This window comes from Cynocephalus volans, chromosome 5 (assembly GCF_027409185.1).
Source record: "Cynocephalus volans isolate mCynVol1 chromosome 5, mCynVol1.pri, whole genome shotgun sequence".
In the NCBI taxonomy this organism is placed as follows: Eukaryota; Metazoa; Chordata; class Mammalia; order Dermoptera; family Cynocephalidae; genus Cynocephalus; species Cynocephalus volans.
Genome location: NC_084464.1, coordinates 8,452,449 through 8,469,929, shown reverse-complemented (window position 1 = coordinate 8,469,929; position 17,481 = coordinate 8,452,449). Strand labels below are relative to the sequence as shown.

Sequence of the window (17,481 nt, the reverse complement as noted above, 5' to 3'; positions counted from 1 at the left end):
CTCTGAGGGTGAAGTGAGCAGTGCTGATGTATATGAAGGGCATGCTGGGGAAATAAATTGTGCAGACGATGAGTGAGGGCTTGGAGAGGAAACGCTGGCTCTGGCAAAAGACATAAGATCCCTGGAGTCTGTGCCCACCCCTCTGTGAGTAATGGGCCTGCTTGGTCTGAGTGACTGCTGCATGCCATATTCTCATTTTGAATAGCTGAGCGCAGCCGCAAGAGGGGCAGGTGGAGCTCACTGCAGCCATTTTAATAATCACCCAGAACTGATTTTGGCATGGGGAGCTTGCTGGCTTATAGACACCCAGGGATAATTATTTTTTAGACTTGGATGCCAGAAGTCCGCAAGGATCAGAGCATGTTTGAGACCTTGGCAATTGAGAGGCTGGGGTGTGGACCAGGAAGTAGGTCCCTGGCTCCTCAGGTCCCCAGGAGTCTCCCTTAGGTCCCCATACTTAGTAAACACTGTAAAAAACTAGTCGTGTGCTAGATTTACAGGATATATGCCAAGTTTATAGGGAGGCTTTCTACGGTTTGAGAGGCAGTGTGGTGTGGTACAGAGAGCACTCGACTAGAGGCCAGAAGTCTGATTTGAAATCCTAGTTTAGCCTCTGACTAGCTGTTTGATGCTGAGTAAGCTACCAGACCTCACCAAGCCTCAGTTTCCCCACCTGTGAAATCAAGAAAAATTATAACTGCTCTCTCTAACCCATGGAGCCATTGTAGGGATCAAAAGAGAGAATACATTTGAAATTCTTTTGTCAGCTGTAAAAGCATTTCACAGACATGAGACACTTCAGTATCTGTGGCAATCTCTTATCTTCTTTCTCCTTTCCTCTCTGTCCTTTTACTTCCTCGGGCCTTCTTGACATCCCCTTTTTGCTCCCAGGGTGCCTATGGAGGAGTCCTGTGCTCTCTGCTTCTATTCTCCATGCCCAGATTTCCCTAGGGGTTACAGGATCCTCAGCCACCCAGGGTAAAGCATTCTCTCAAACAGTAATTATGTCATTAGGCAGTAATGACATAATTGTCACTTGGGGGAGTGTTCTACTTCATGGTGTGTGCTCCTAAGGAGGAATCGATTGGTGAAGTGTGAGATTTGGGGACAGGGGGGCCTAAAGTCAGAGCCTCTGAAGCCCTCCACGCCTGCAGGTCATGTAAGGTGGGAAGTAACAGAATGCCCAAGAGTCCACAAAGCTCACTCCATGCTGCAGCCCAACCCCAGCACCTGCCCGCTAAGGAGCAACAAAGAAGTCACCGTGTACATTCAGCACACCTGCTGTGGCTAAAGGAGCACCATCGATAAAAGCTAAGGACACGGAGGGAGGATATTGGCTGTTAAGAATGAAAATGAGGGGGCGAGTGAGAGATGAGGCCACAAATGTGACTAGAGACAGAACTCAGAGGACCCGACTGAGGACTCTCGAGGTTCTCTTGCAGGCGGTGTGGATCCATCTGGGTTTTTAGGCTGAGGCATGACATGATTAGACTTGTAGCATTAGAAAGCCAGCCCTGGCCACAGCATCAAAGAGTGGTGAAAGGGGCAGGGGAGAGGGCGAAGGCAGGGAGGACAGGCAGCAGATGGCCACCACTGAGGTAACAAGGGACAGGAATGAGTGACCACAATGGGGTGAAAAGAAGGAGACGGAATCAAGAGCTGCTCTGGACGTGGAGTTGCCGTAACCTGCCAGCCTCTTGGATGCGGGACGTGAGGGAGGAGGGGGACCGAGCTGGATGACCAGAAGGACGGTGCTGCGAGCATGTGCACACATGCAGGAGCAGGTGTTGAGGAAGAAGAGGGGCCCTGTTTTGGCCACACCCAGTTTGACGTTGAATCCTGAGCCATTGAACGGAAGCTACCAAAGTATGCGGTTGAAGACGAGGAGACAGCCAGGCTTCCGGGTGCACGGCGGGACCTCCACGTGGCGCTGTCGGAGGAGGCCAGCAGCTGGAGGCTCCAAAGCTGTTGGGAAGCAAGAGGAGAGAAGAGCTCTGTTGTTTCTTCTCTTTTCTTCTCCTGTTTCTAGGTGGTCCCGTCTTTCTGTTCTGCAAACATGGCCATGATGCCCAGTCCACCCCTGTCTCTCCCCGTCTTTATGAGTCCAGGAACTGATACAGCTGTGATGAGATGGGCAGAGGGTCCAAGGCAGGGGGAGAAAGGGAAAGGCTGCTCCTCTACAAAAACTGCCTGTGTCTGAGTGTAGAGGGACCCATCGGTTAGCACATATTCCTCAATACTTATGAAGATTGTTGTGCCACTCAGGACTATGCACTCTAGCTCACGATTTTTTCTAGCTTTACCCAGTTCAACACACCTTTCCTCTTTCCCGCATCAGCCACCTGGTTTCCAGCCCTGGCTCCAGAGCCTGAAAAGCCATGTCCACCCCTGCACATTGCTAACGGCATCTCCCTCATTGGGAATGCCCGCTCCTCCTTTCTCCCCTCATTTAAGTCAGTCTCCCTTCAGTTTGGGTTGCCCGGCTGCTCCAGGCCACCTCCCCCAATTATCTCAGCCCACTTGATCTATCACCCCCTTTGCTGAACAGACAGCACTCTCATTTAAACACATAATTGTATGTCTCCTGTATTGTTTCTTCCTGAATGATTTCACTAAGTTGTCATCTCCTTCGGGGAGAGCACAGTTATAATCAACACTTAGAGGTGGAAAAACACCTGGAGACCCTCAGCCCTTATTTCTGAGTGTTTGCCGTTCTTGCACTTTCTTCTGCACTCCCTCCCAGGCCTGTCCGCTGCTGTGCTGATCAGGGAATTGGTGGAAAGAAGTATGGCAAGTCCTAGAAAGTTCTAGATGTTTTCATCAGGAAAGGCAAAGTGCTACTCAAGAGAGAGAAAAAAATAATCAGCTCCAGACACGTTGGAGAAAGCAATGGTAGAAACCAGAACAGCATGGAGTGTTTGATCAGAGGTTGTGAAAATCCGGGGGAGCTTTTCTGGGAGTAGCTGGTCTCCTGTGCTGAGAGGACTGGGATGAAAAATGGATGCAGATGACTTAAGTATTGTAGTTTGTCATAACATGCGAAGGTTTGGGGCATCTTAAAACTATCTTAAAAGAAACTGCTTTTTCTTATGTTGTTATTACAAAGGAATCCCACTATATTTCTACTGCAATTAATAAAGTATAAAATAAATTTACAAGAAACCTTGCATCAAGAGTATTTTAAACTCTTTTTGTCATTGAGAACAGTGAATAGTTCCTGGGACATTTCAGAGGAAGGGGGAGGTGAGGGTCAGAGATGGGAGAATGGGTAAAGAGGAGTTTAGGGCAGGGAGGAGAGTTCAAAGTCCCCAGAGTCCCATCTTCCCGCCTATCTCTTAGGCTCTGCCAATCCACCCAATATGACTTTCTGTGGCCAAGAAAAAAAACTTTTAAAAATGTAGTAAACCAGTGAATTGGTAAATTTGGTGAATAGATCATGCGTGACTACCATAGTCCATTGGCTTTTGGTGACTACTTAGAGTCTGTGCCTCACAACCTGGAATACTATTTGCCAAATGTCAGTATTTTGTTCATGATCATATTTCTGGTGCCTTGCACAGTGTCAGACAGAGGAAAAGCAATAAATATTTCTTCAGTGAATAAAGGCTAGAATAACAGTATGAAGGCAGGAAGTGCCTAGAGCTGAATGGTCTCCAGATGAAATCCCATGCCTAGACCTACTGTAGTCATTGAACACACCGATTTTGTTAGAACTCATCTAGTGGTCTTAGGAAGGCATCTGAAATACAAAATAGAAATGAAATGCTAATGAAATATAATTTCCATTTAAAGAGGGAAGGTATGGTGTTTGGCGATCTTTCAAATTATTTCTGAAACCAAATTTGCTCATTTCTCCATCTTTCCCTTTTATTTTATATTGTTAATAGAATTCTTTATACTTTATTGGTAAACAACCGCTATGACTCTAATTCAAAAGTGTAATTCAAATTTTAAAGGTGTCCTTTACAATTTGATTTTTTAAGATCACTTCACCCAGCATGTCTCTCAATTTAGTTCAAATAAGATACTCGCCTGCTGTTCATGAGAATCTCAACTCTAGTAATTAAATGACTCATGCTCAAAGTTCTATCATTTTCTTTCCCCTTGGTGGTTTATACTAATTCAACTTATGTTTTTGATGATAGTCAGTACTTCCTTTTCAATAATGTAAAACTATTAAATGAAAGAAATGGGATTTCATGTATCACTGAATATGCTGTTTTTTAAAAAAATAACGTTACCTTATAATGAATTATTTCACCAAACTGCATATAATATGCAGTAATGCAGAATGATCAGTGGACAGGAACCATTTCTGAAGCAAACAGATTTTTTTTTTAAACTTTTTCTTGAAAATTTCAAACGTTCACAGAAATGGAAAGAATAGTCTAATCAACCCACATGGGCTCATCACCCAGCGGTGAACAACGCACGGGCGTCTGTGACCATCTTTAAACCACCTACCCCCACTGCTCATCACCCCGAAGCTAACAACGCACGGGCGTCTGTGACCGTCTTTAAACCACCTACCCCCGCTGCTCATCACCCTGCAGCTGACAACGCACAGGCGACTGTGACCATCTTTAAACCACCTACCCCCGCTGCTCATCACCCCGCAGCTAACAACGCACAGGCGTCTGTGACCATCTTTAAACCACCTACCCCCACTGCTCATCACTCAGCAGCTGACAACGCACAGGCGTCTGTCACCATCTTTAAACCACCTACCCCCACTGCATTATTTTGAAGCAAATCTTAGACATCACATCATTTTATCCTTGATTATTTCAGAATGTACCTCTTAAGAATTAGGACTGTTTCAAAAAGCATAACCATACACCAGTGTCAACTCTAAAAATTAATAAAATTTTGTTAATATCCAGGTTTTACTTTTCCCTAATTATTCATGATTTTTTTAACAGTGTGGTCAAATTAGGAGTCACATGAGGTTGAATAGGGTTCAATTTTCAGATTTAATTTCTGCTTGGTTAATCCATCCCTGTTGAAATATTTAAATGTTAAATATTTAATGGGCTTATTTTTTAAGTCTATAACACATGAAAGATTATCTGGGATTACAGATGTTTAGAAGTCTTTTGTTGTTGTTATTACTGTGATATTTGTAATTGTATTAGTAATTGTTGTAGTTGCTTTTACTAATTTCATACAGTTATACTATTAGAATTAGGTTTAATCTTTTGGGCTGTTTTGATTGTTCTCAAATGTTCATTCAGAATCATCTTTAGTTATGTTTTTATCGTGTGGTATAATTGAATACTAGTAAAGCACCCATACAATAGTTGGAAACATATTTATCTACAAGGAGGATTATTTACATCAGCGACTCTAGGGCAGGCTTTGCAGCTTTTAATTACACCCAAGGGAAATAGTTGTACTCTGCAATATATCAAACTTTTAATGCCTCCGGAGTTCATTACCACACAATAACCACATTGTCTGTCACACCTTATTGCTTAATTTTTGCTTTTCAAAGCCTCTTATTGTTGAAAGGATGATTTAACACATCAGGTAAAATGGATGATGCAGGAAAGAAAAAAGAGGGAATGGAATTTAGAGCAGCAGTGGATGGCTTTGGCCTCCTCAGGCAGGTGGGCCACTGCTCCTCAGGCAGTACAAGGAAACAGAGACGGTGATCGGTGGCAGATGAGGTGGCCGTGTGTGAACGTCCTCCTTTCAGTGCTTACATCGTCTCTCTAAGTTAGCTAAGAGTGAACCAGCTAAGAGTGAGCATAGGAGAGCCAGTACCGGAGATCTGAGGAGAGAGAAGGATTGAAATCATTATCTGGCTGATATAAGAACAGTTGTGCTAGGGAAGCAGAGAGTGAATGCCAGCAGCTTTGAGGACCTCCGTGAGGTTTGTAGCCTTGAATTTGAAGTCAGACAAGTCAGTGTGGTTGTGTTTTTTTCTCCAGCCACCTTCTTCAATAGGAACACAGGTGTGGAGTTGACAGAAAGGCAAATTGAATTAGCGCTGTGATTTAGACAAACCAGTTACCTAAGATAAGAGAATGGTATGGAATTGAGGATGAATGCAAGAAAATAATGGTAATGATTGATCATTACATTTGAGCTAGATAGGAGGGAAGTGACGACATGAGAGGATGAGGTCACATTGGAAAAGTGGGTGTAATAGACTGTAGGTCTGGTGCTATTTAAGAATGTAAAATCAGGGTCATAGGGCTGAGCCCATGGTGCACTCGGTAGCGTGCGGCACTGGGAGTGCGGGGACGCTCCTGCCGCAGGTTCGGATCCTATATAGGAATGACCACTGCACTCACTGGCTGAGTGCCAGTCACGAAAACGACACACACACACACACAAAAATCAGGGTCATAGAGGGATATGATAGGCTGATTGCCAAAAATGGTCCTGATTTTCAATCTCTACTTGGATCCATGCCTCTCCTTGCATGAAGAGGTGGAGTCCATTTCCAGTCTCTTGACTCTAGGCTGGTCTTGTGACTTTCTTTCACTGATGGAATATGATTCAAGTGACAACCTGTCATCTCAGAGCATGAAGCCTTAAGCCCTTCCACTCATTCCCTTGTACCTCTGGCTCTGCTATAAGAACAAGCCTGGGAGATGGGACATCACATGAAGCAGAGCCAAGTAATCCCAACTGAAGCCAACCAAGCTAGCCCACAGCCTACTGCCAGTGGGCCACCAATGAGTAAGACTCCATGAGATCAGCCAAGTGCAGCCTAGCTCGGCACGACTGTCCAACCAGCCCATAGACCCATAATAAAGAGCTGTTATCTAAAGCCACTGAGTTATGGTGTTTTATTGTTATAAAACAATAGCTAACTGATAAAAAGGAGGAGCTAGGAAGGTAGAATGCAGTGATTAGAAAGTTAAAACCATGAAAATTGAAACAATGGAGGCATTGCAGTCTTTGGTAGAAACGAGGTTTAGCGTCTGATTGGGAATGAGCGGATGAGGTAACGTGGAGCATGAGATCATGGGAGAAGAGCTTGAGACTGATCTGTGTGGACGAAAATCACCAATAAGAGTAGTGTCAGAGAGTGTGACAGTGTTCAGGAGCTAAAATGTCAAGAAATGACCAGACTCTGGAAGACAGAGACAATGGCAGAGTCTGATTACATGAGAGTCAAAGTGGGAATATTTTTTATGGAAGAGAAGGGGAGAAAATTCTGGAAATATCTGTGAGGAACAAGGAGGACTCATCACCTGTCTCCTGGCCCGGTGGCATATGGACCATGGAAGAAAAAACAGCCAGCACTTGAGAAGCCTGGAAGGGAAGCTGTGTCCTCAGGGGAGCCAAAGACAATGAAGAGAACGTCTGCAGAAGAAGTAGACAACGTGGGGGGTTTTGCTGATGATGGACTATTGGATCCAGAGGGTGCAATGGAAGGGTTTTAGGAGTTGAGAGGGGTGGAAGATGGTAGCACCATAGAGGGTATGTAAGGCTTTGTGAGGACTATAATTTGGGGGCAGAGGGAAGCCTAGAGCTTAAGTGGTAATTGACATAAACCAGGCTAAACAGGTGGTCCACACGTACCAATTTTCCCATGGTAATCCTGGTTTATACCTATTGTCCCAGAATCCTGTCCAATTCAGCCTTTCACCTGGACAAGTTCGTTGATCAGGACGATTTATGTGGGTATTTTACAGATGAAGGACATAAGGACATTAGTCCCCAGAGACATGAGGCACATAGTGGTGGTGAAATGGTGAGGGGTGGGAGGTGGGGAAGAGTGATTTCCAGCTCTTTTAGATGGAGACGAGGATGACTGCCGTGGTCTTACTCTAGGCATGAGGGAGTTTGTGCTAAACCCATGCTAGGGGCAGGGCCGAGGGTTTAGAAATGAAGGTGGGTGTGACTGTGCATATAACAGTATGTGTTTATAATTTAGGTGAGTTTAGAGGTCCTTCATAGAAAATGGATTAAAAATGAGTAACTTGAACTTAATTTTGGAAAAACCTTGACATATTCTGAGTTAAATGTAGAACACGTCTCCCCCATACTCAGTCAATGACACCACCATTCACCCACTTATAGAACCCCAAAGCTTAGGGTCATCCTACATCCTCCTCATTGTCTCACTCCAGTTATCCACTTCATCAACAACTTTGAAGGCCCTACCTTCATTTATCCTGAATTTAGTCATTGTTCACTATCCCTATCCCGTGGTAGGGGTTTGAAATCATTATCTGGCTTAGATTAAGCCACTATTATTTCTTGTCTGGGCTATAAGAAATGTATCCTAACCAGACCTCTTATTTTCAAATTATGTCACTCCCTTGTTGAAAACCTCCAAAAGCTTCTTGCTGCTCTCAGGACAAAACTCAAAAGTCATCATCACACCCTACCACAACAGTCAACCAACTACAACCTTCAGGCCAAATCCAGCCCACAATCTGTTTTTGTACTGACTAAGAGCTAAGAGTGATTTTTTACATTTTAAATGATGTTTAAAAAATCAAAAGAAGTATCACTTTCATGGCCCTTGAAAATAATATGATATTCTTATTTCAATGTCCAGAAGTAAAGTTTTATTGAAACAGCTGCACCCACTCACTTATGCATTATCTTATGGCTGCTTTCACACTCTAACAGCAGAGGAGTTGCAACTGAAACCCTACGGAGGCAAAGCCTAAAATATTTATTTATTAATGCTATCTGGTTCTGTAGAGAAAAAGTTTCCCAACCCATGCCCTACAAGATCCTACATTGTCTGGATCCTCTAACTGCATATACTAAAACTCTCCCTTGTTTCTCAAACATGTTTTGCTTTAAGATCTTTATATTTGATGTTTTCTCTCTGCAGAATAGTGTTTCCCCTGATGATTCCATGGCTTTTAGGCTTTATCATAGTGAGGATTTTTACTGTGCTTGGCCTCACTTTGCAAGGAGAAGCCATGGAAAGGAAAGCCTGGGAAAATGCATCCTTCATTCAAAGCACATCCTTCATAGAGAACCCATTTTTCTGTTATGTTCACTGATGAATATCCAATCAAATTGCCTAGGAACTTGCAAGAGAAAACAAGAAAATATGATGCCTTCTATGTTAAGTACTTTTGAAAATTCAAGTTCAGGTTTTAAAATTTTATGATGTAATATACTACTATCTATGGCACCTCATGTTTAGTGACAAAGGTTTTCCTCAATCAAGTTTTCCTTAGTCATTGCTTTCCTTAGAATTATATGGAAATTTGAATTTAAAATTGGATCCCATGACTTAATCCTAGAGGTCCTCAGTATGTAATGTGAGAGAGAAGCACATCGACCTAAAGTGATCTTTAGGTTCTCTTTCTGACAAAAATTCTGTAAGTTGGGAAACAATCAACGGAGTGGAAAGACAACCTATGGAATGGGAGAAGATATTTGGAAACTATACATCTAACAAGGGATCAATATCCAGAATATATAAAGAACTCAAAAAACTATATAGTAAAAAAACCCACATAATACAATTAAAAAATGGGCAAAGGAGATGAATAGACATTTTTTTAAAGGAAAGAGAAATACCACACATCCTCACTCATAAGTGGGTGCTAAGTGGTAATAAGGAAGGAAAAAAGGAAGGAAGGAAGGAAGGAAGGAAGGAAAAGAAAGAAAGAAATAAAGAAGAAAGGAAGAAAGAAAGAAAGAAAGAAAGAAGAAAGAAGAAAATAAAGAAAAGAACTACAACAATACATTGAACTTTCAGAAGGACAGAACAAACCTAAAGACACTAGAGATGGGGGGAGGGAAGGACAGGGTTTGCTAACATTAAATAGTAAAAATGTTTTTAAAAAAGAATAAAATTCTGTAAGTCTAGGACGCATTATTTGCAGATAAAAGAAGTTAGGGAGAAAGTTTATTTCAATGTGAATTTTTTAATATAAAGGGGAATGCACCTTATATTCCTTATACGTGTTATATTTTAATAACAAAATTAATTATTTGTCATTAATTATAGTAATTAATGAAAAATTTAATAATCTTTTCCCCAAGGATTAGTTTATTATGTATCTTTTCAGCTGTGTCCATCTGCTGTTAAACCTATTCATCCAGGGTTTTTTGTTTGTTTTTCTTAATTAAGCTTTAATTGACAAACAATAAACTATACATATCTGATATGTACAATTTGATAAGTTTTGACATAGGTATACATATGTGAAAGCATCATCACAATCAATATAATGAACATATCCATTATTTTCAAAATGTTCCTCATGCCTCTCGGTTGTCCTGCCACTCCCTGTCCTTCCTTTATCTGTAGCCAGACAACCACTGGTTTGCTTTCTCTCCTTATAGTTTGCATTGTAAAGAATTTCAAAAAAATAGAATAATATAGTACATACACTTTATGGCCCAGCTTCAGGCTTATTTGCTCAGCACAATTCTTTTGAATTTTATTCATATTGTTGTATATATCAGTAGTCTGTTCCTTATTTATTCCTCTACTTCTTTTTTTTTTTTTTTTTTTTTTTTTTTTTGTCGTTTTTTCGTGACCGGCACTCAGCCAGTGAGTGCACTGGTCAGTCCTATATAGGATCCGAACCCGCGGCGGGAGCGTCGCCACGCTCCCAGCGCAGCACTCTACCAAGTGCGCCACGGGCTCGGCCCTATTCCTCTACTTCTTATGGCTCAGTTGCACGGCTTACACGGGTACACCCCAATTTGTCCATTATCTGTTATCATTTCAGTGTTTCCAGTTTTGGGCTATTACAAGTAAAGTTTTTGTGAACTTTCATGTGTGGATCTTTGTATGAACATATTTTATTTCTTGTGGGTAAATATCCAGGAATACAATGGTCAGATCATATTGTTCATTGATCCACGTATGTTTCTCTTTTGAAGACACTGCCACACGATGTTCCAAGTGATTGTACCATTTTACATCCCATCATCAGTTCACAGGATTTCCAATTGCGCCACATCCTCGACAATACCTGGTACAGCCCGTCTTTGTAATCTTTGCGATCCTAATGTAATATGCAATGTTAACTCATTGTGGTTTCAATTTGAATATCCATAATGGCTAACAATGAGTGACTTTTCATGTGCTTATTTGCCATCTGTATATCTTTTTTCTTTTGGGTGAATTGTCTTCCAAATCTCTTGCTCATTGTTAAATTGGGTGTTTGTTTTCTTACTAAGTTTTGAGAGTTCTTTACATATTCTAAGTCCTTTGTCAGGTAAATACTCTGAAACTATTTTTTAATGGTCTGTGGCTTTTCTTTTCGTTTTCCTAACTGTGTCTTTTAAAACAGCAGAAGACTGCAATTTTGATGATGTATAATTTATGTATTTTTTTCTTTTATGGATTATGCTTCTGAGGTTACATTTAAGAAATGTTTGCCTAAATGTAGGTCACAAATATTTTCTGCTACGTTACCGTTATAATGCAGCACTCCAGCAAACAGAGCTAACCAGCCAGCCCTCTCCTATGTTATCGCATATAATTTTTACAGTTTAGGATTTACATTTAGGTGTATGATCTATTTTCAGTTAATTTTTATATCTGGCACAAGATATGGATTGATTTTTTTTTTTTTTTTTTTTTTTTTTTTTTTTTTTTGTGACCGGTAAGGGGATCGTAACCCTTGGCTTGGTGTCGTCCGCACCGCGCTCAGCCAGTGAGCGCACCGGCCATCCGCATATAGGATTCGAACCCGCCGCTCGAGCGCCACCGCGCTCCCCGTCGCCGCTCTCTCCGGAGCGGGCCACGGGCCGACCGGAGCGGGCAGGTAGTTTAAATCACGTAGTAAAAGAGGGTGGAATCAAAACGCTGTGATCCACAAGAACAAATGGGACCTCAAGTCGGTTCACCGTTGGCAAATTTGGGCGTTTAGATAACTTAATGAAGAAAAAATTCTCAAAAGGAGGCCACCCAGACTCGGTGGGAAGTCGCCCGAAGGCAGGGGGAGGGGCCTGCGCCCGCCCCGCCCCTCTCCTGGGGACGCGCGATGTTTACACTCCTGAGAGCGCCGGCGGCGGAGGAGGAGCGGGAGCCGTTGGAGGAGGAGCGGGAGCCGTTGGAGGAGGAGCGGGAGCCGTTGGAGGAGGAGCGGGAGCCGTTGGAGGAGGAGCGGAGCCGTTGGAGGAGGAGCGGGAGCCATTGGAGGATGCGGGCGCCTCCTCGTCGCAGGGTCGGTGCCCGCGCCTGCAGCGTCCGCCGGACGGCGCGGCGGGAGGTGGCCGATCGGCTACCGGCCTCGCTACCCAGCCCAGCCCCCGTCCCAGCGGGCCTTTCCGCCGCCGCGCCTGGCCGAACCGCCCGCCCGCTCCGGCTCCGTCCCGGGGGGAGAACGGAAAACTCCCAACTTCCTGGTGAGTCGCTGCCGCCGCGGGCGCGGGCGACTGGGCCGACTGGCCCCTGCCGGGCGGGGCTGCTTGCGGGAGTCGGGCGGGAGACGGAGGTCGGGACCCCGCAGGGCGGCCTCCAGGATCCCCGCGCCCGGGGGATGTGGGGCGGGGCGCGCCGAGCTCGGGCCGGCTGGGGGTTCGGGTCTGATCGTTGGCAGTGGTTGGCGCGGGCGGCAGGAACCTCATGCCCGGAAGCGATTCTGTCGGCCCGAAGCCGTCCTGGGCGCCGCGGCAGTGAAAACAGGTCCTTGCTGTCAAGACCTGAGGAACTTCAGTGAAGTCCCGCCCTCGGCGGATGCTGAATGGTGGCCGCCGAAGGTCTTGGGCAGGCGGATCTCGCAGGCAGCCCGCGCGCTGCCACAGTGGGATTCCCTGGTGCTCGGAGACGTCCTGGGGAAGCCGCCCGAGAGCACCTCCGAGCCGGCCGGCGGCGGGCTGCCCACCCGGCCTGGGGCTGGCCCGCCGTCCTTCCTCTGCCCCTCCACCTGCACCAGGCGGACGCCCGTCTCCCTGACCCGCGCCTCCAACGCCGCCTCGTTCTCTGGATTCACCTGCTCACCCTGGAGCTCACACGCCCGCTTGGACTCTTAAGTTTCTACTACAGAAAACCTGGGGAGTACAAGTCAAGCCTCAATGAGTTTGGGGGGACACAATTCAATCCACTACGCTTTCCCCCTACTTTAAAAAAAAATGACTTTTTGAAAACCAGGTCAGTTGTCTCATAAAAAAAAAAAAAATGTCATTCTGGAGCAATCTCATAATTTCTTTGTGATGGCATTTAACTTGTTCCAATAAGCTGAATATAGGTCTAACGGCTTAGAAAGGTTAAATAAAACTTTTTTTCTGGCAAGAATACAGTCTGGACGATGTCAGGAGGTGAATACATCCTGGCAAGAGGTATGGAATAGAATGGTAGATTGCCTCACTGCTAGTGATGTTAAATTTGTTTAACTTATTTTTATTTGTTAGTGATGTTAAATTTGATAACCTGGTTCAAGTTGACAGCAAACTTCTTCAGTATGAAGGATGGTCAGTGAGCCAGCCATTTGTCTGTGGGTACGTTGGTGCTATGCAAGTATCTGCTTCCCAAGACTCTCTTTCCAGCTTCAATTATCAAAACCTAAGTCTATGATTTTATTGTTCATTCTACATTTATTAGATGTCACTATTTTCTTTTCTTTTCTTTTTTTTTTTTTTTGGCTGGCCAGTACCGGGATCTGAACCCATGACCTTGGTGCTACAAGGCTGTGCTCTAAACAACTGAGCTAACCAGCCAGCCCCCCAGGTGTCATTTTTCTATAAGGAATTTTCTATTCTCATCTGGGGATAAACTGCAGTTCCTCCTAAAACAGGGCATACTTCGTCATTTTCCCTTTCAATGTTGAATTTTTTATGATTTTTAAATCTTTCTCTTCTTTTCCATTTTTCAATGCTGGATTTTAAAGTAAGAATTAGCCATGTGAGTCATCTCAAATCATGACAAATAAGTGTTTTGCCCCCTTCGTTTCCAGTATCATTAAGGATTTGTGGATTTTTTTTCAATGTTTTATAAAAAGTTATTACTATCTTTTCCTCGTGATGCTCAAATTGTCCCAAATTTGGGCAGTGCGAACTCCTTCAAGTTGGCTATGTAACTGCAGACAAGATTGACAGAATCCGTCTTTTCGGGCCCCGAGTCAGATCCAGCCTCCTGCCTGTTCTGGTAAATACAGTTTCCTTAGAACACAGCCATGCCCACTTCATTCACATATTTTCTCTGGCTGCTTTTTACACTCTAAAGGCAACAGAAACCACATGGACCACAAATCCTAAAACATTTTCTATGGGGCCTTTTACAGTAAAAGCTTGCCAACCCCTATTCTAGAGGCAATTGATAACATGATATTCTGTGCAAAGGGCTTTTTGTCAGATGACTCTTGTTATTTAATGATTTAAACTATTTTAAATTTATTTTTCTAATTGTTGCCTAGATAGAGAAATATATTTGATTTTTGTATTGATTTTGTAGCCAGGGAATTTCTTCACTTATTTATTCATTCTAATAATTTATCTGTTGATCTTTTTGGATATTATATGATTATGTTATATACATAGAATTTTATTTTTTCCCTTCTAATACTTATACATTTTCCTTTTTATTTATTGCCCTAGCTAGAACCACCAGTACACGTGACATAGAAGTGCTGAAAACCAGTATCCCGTCTCTTTCATAATATCAGGTAGAAAATTTTAATTACTTTAAATACAAAACTTTCAGGGAAATACCTTCGTATATTAAAAGGATACTTAATTCTTGGAAATATTTTCTCTTTAAATACTTTTCTGGGGCTGGCCAGTTGGCTCCGTTAGTTAGAGCATTCTGTTGCTAACACCAAGGTTAAGAGTTCGGACCCCACTACGTGCCAGCTGCCAAAACAGAAACAAAAACCAACTTTTTGGAGTATAAAATTATGTGTTTTATTATAATATCATCTTTTTTACTTAATATATTCTAAGCATTGTCATTAAGTATTATGTTGTTTTTCCTCTACAAGATTTTAATACCTACGTGGTATTCCATCACAGGCTTAGTTAGACATTAATCCATTTCATCAATCTCCTATTGGAATTTTCTATTCTCTCCAAGTCTGTGACAAATTCACCGCTTCCCTATTCTCTCTCTCTCTCTCTCGCTCTCTGTCTCTCTCTCTCTCTGCTTTTCCTGTGTCTGGTTAGTACGGGGATCCCAACCCATGCCTTCGTTGGTGTTCTAAGACTGTGCTCTAACCAACTGAGCTAACTGGCCAGCCCTCCTGTTCTCTTTCACAATGACCACTTCTATTTATAGATACTTAGTATGTAGGAACGATTCGACGTGTCATCTGGACAACAAAGCTAAGTGAGCCCTCAAGAAGTGTACAGTTAGGTTAGAAAATATTGACACACAGGGAATAGCAAGGCCAAGGGCAGAGGAAGGGTGGGATTGGCACCTTTTGGAACAGAGAGGAGCTGGGAGGAGTGTAAGGGACAGGTCACCTGGGTTTGAAGACCAGGGTAAGGATTTGGGAGTTTATCCCGAGAGCAATGGAGAAGTGGGGGGATGGCAAGACACAACTGGCATTTTAAAAAATGCCTCTTGTTGGCTCCTTTTTAATCTTCAGGTTTCTGTGACCCCTCAATTGATCTATCGTACAATGTCACCCGTTAGTCTTTGGCCACCCTACCCTCTCACCTCAGAATTAATCTGCACATAATGACACAGCCCAAGAAGACATACTTCTCGCTTTATATCATGAAAGAACATGTGGAAACTTATTGGAAGTTTCTCAGGAAAGAAGAGGAGAGGCTCACAATATACGTGGCAGCCAAAACTGAATCTTTGAATGTTCTCCCCCAACCCCTGGCCCAAAGCTCCACTACATACATCAGTGGCCTCAAATCACTCTTTTCTCACCCCAAACTGAAAACGTCCACCTTTCTCCTTACCCCGCCCTTCTTATCCCCAGCCTCAGTTCTTGCCTTCTGTATCCCTGCAGCCCTTTATGTAGGAGGGATCTTGTCCTCTTGTCAATTTTCCGTGTTTTCAATGTTTGTCTGGGTGGGGGAGAAGGGGAGAGGAAGGTCCACAGAAGGGCGGACAAAGATGTGCTTGGAAGGATAGCCATGAGTCTTGGTTTGCTCTGGGCAATGGTTTATTTTGATTTTCAGTTAATATCTGGTGTGGCTATTCATCTTTTGAATTATAAACACGTCGTACTCAGATGACCATCTGATAGTCTTTTTATAATAAAGAAAGCTACTTTTTGGTTTGCTTTTGGCAGCTGGCCGATGTGGGGATCCAAACCTTGACCTTGGTTGGTGTTACAGGGGGGCTTTAACCACCAAGCTAACTGGCCAACGAGAAAGTTATGTTGGATGGTACTTTAAGGACACTCGAGTGAGGCCCCTCTTAAGGTTGAGCAGCATGAGTCTGAGCGCCTTGCTCCACCGCTCCTCTGTGTTCCAAAGGGTGGTGATGGAGCAGCATTCCCTGCTGCCCCCAGCGTCCTCCAGCAGGCCTTTGCCCACGTGGCTCTTGTAGGGCAGGCAGACGCCCTGCTCACCCTTCCCAGCCTCTTCCTTGAACTGCTGCATGCCGTCCAGGAAGGCCTGCATGGCATGGTCAAGTCTGTTACTCAAGGACTCACCCCACCCGCATAATAGAACAGGGGCAGCTCAGTGGAGCCATCTGTTAAGGACTTCAGATAGGAGTGGTTTCTACAGGGGACCAGCCTGTACCTCTGAAACGGCCGCCCAGTCACATTGGACAGGGCAAGCAGGAGCAGTGCTGTCTGTCCCCAGGCAGCATTAATCTCATCCCAGTGCACGGAGACAGTGGGGTAGAGGACCCAGTCTAAAGTTACTGATGACGCCCAAGGGGCCCTTCTCCCAGGTCTTAAACGTGGCATTGAAGATGTTGGTTTTCTTCAGCCAGTGCAGCTGCCCACGGGCGTGGCGCAGCTGATTCTCCACGCTCCTCAGCTCATCCTACAGTCCCAGCTGTTGCCACTCCAGTGCCCTGCAGTCCCTCTGGACCCACCGCTCCCACTGCTGCAGCTCTGCAGTGTCAGCCTGGGCTGCCTGCAGCTCCGCAGCCGCCCTTGCAAGGTTCATGTCCACGTCCTCCAGCTCCTGGGCCAGCCTTGCCTCCTCCCATTCCAGGTACCCCAGCTCTGTCTGCAGCTCCTCCCGCCCCAACTGCTCGCTGGTGTCCAGGCAGTGCCTGTAGTCCTGGCTCTCGAGCTGTTTCAGACTCCGGGTTATCTGATGGAATAATGCCCCTTTCTCTGATTATGAAGAATTTTCCAATCTGGGGTTTGTCTTTTAAGCTTTGGACATTATTCTTGGTTTGTTTTGACCAGCAAAAGTCAGTCTTTTTCTCTGTGGCATCTGGCTCTCCACTCATTCAAAAGTAGTTACTATTTCAAGATTAGGGCAATAATAACTATGGGGCTTTGTGTCTCTACATACAGTCTTTGATTTTTCTGTCATTTTCCCCTTGCTGGAAACATAAAATAAAAATTAATCAGTTCCTTCTCATGTTATGTGGCCAGATACAAAAGACCACATAACTGTACTGATAGGAACAATCCACGACAGGTCAATTCACACACACAGAAAATGGAG

The 17,481-nt window shown here is 44.1% G+C and overlaps 1 pseudogene; it reads right to left on the bottom strand.

Moving 5' to 3' along the window:
- Positions 1 to 1,526: 1,526 nt before the first annotated feature.
- LOC134378257 (uncharacterized) lies at positions 1,527 to 17,103 on the bottom strand (annotated as a pseudogene).
- Positions 17,104 to 17,481: the final 378 nt, after the last annotated feature.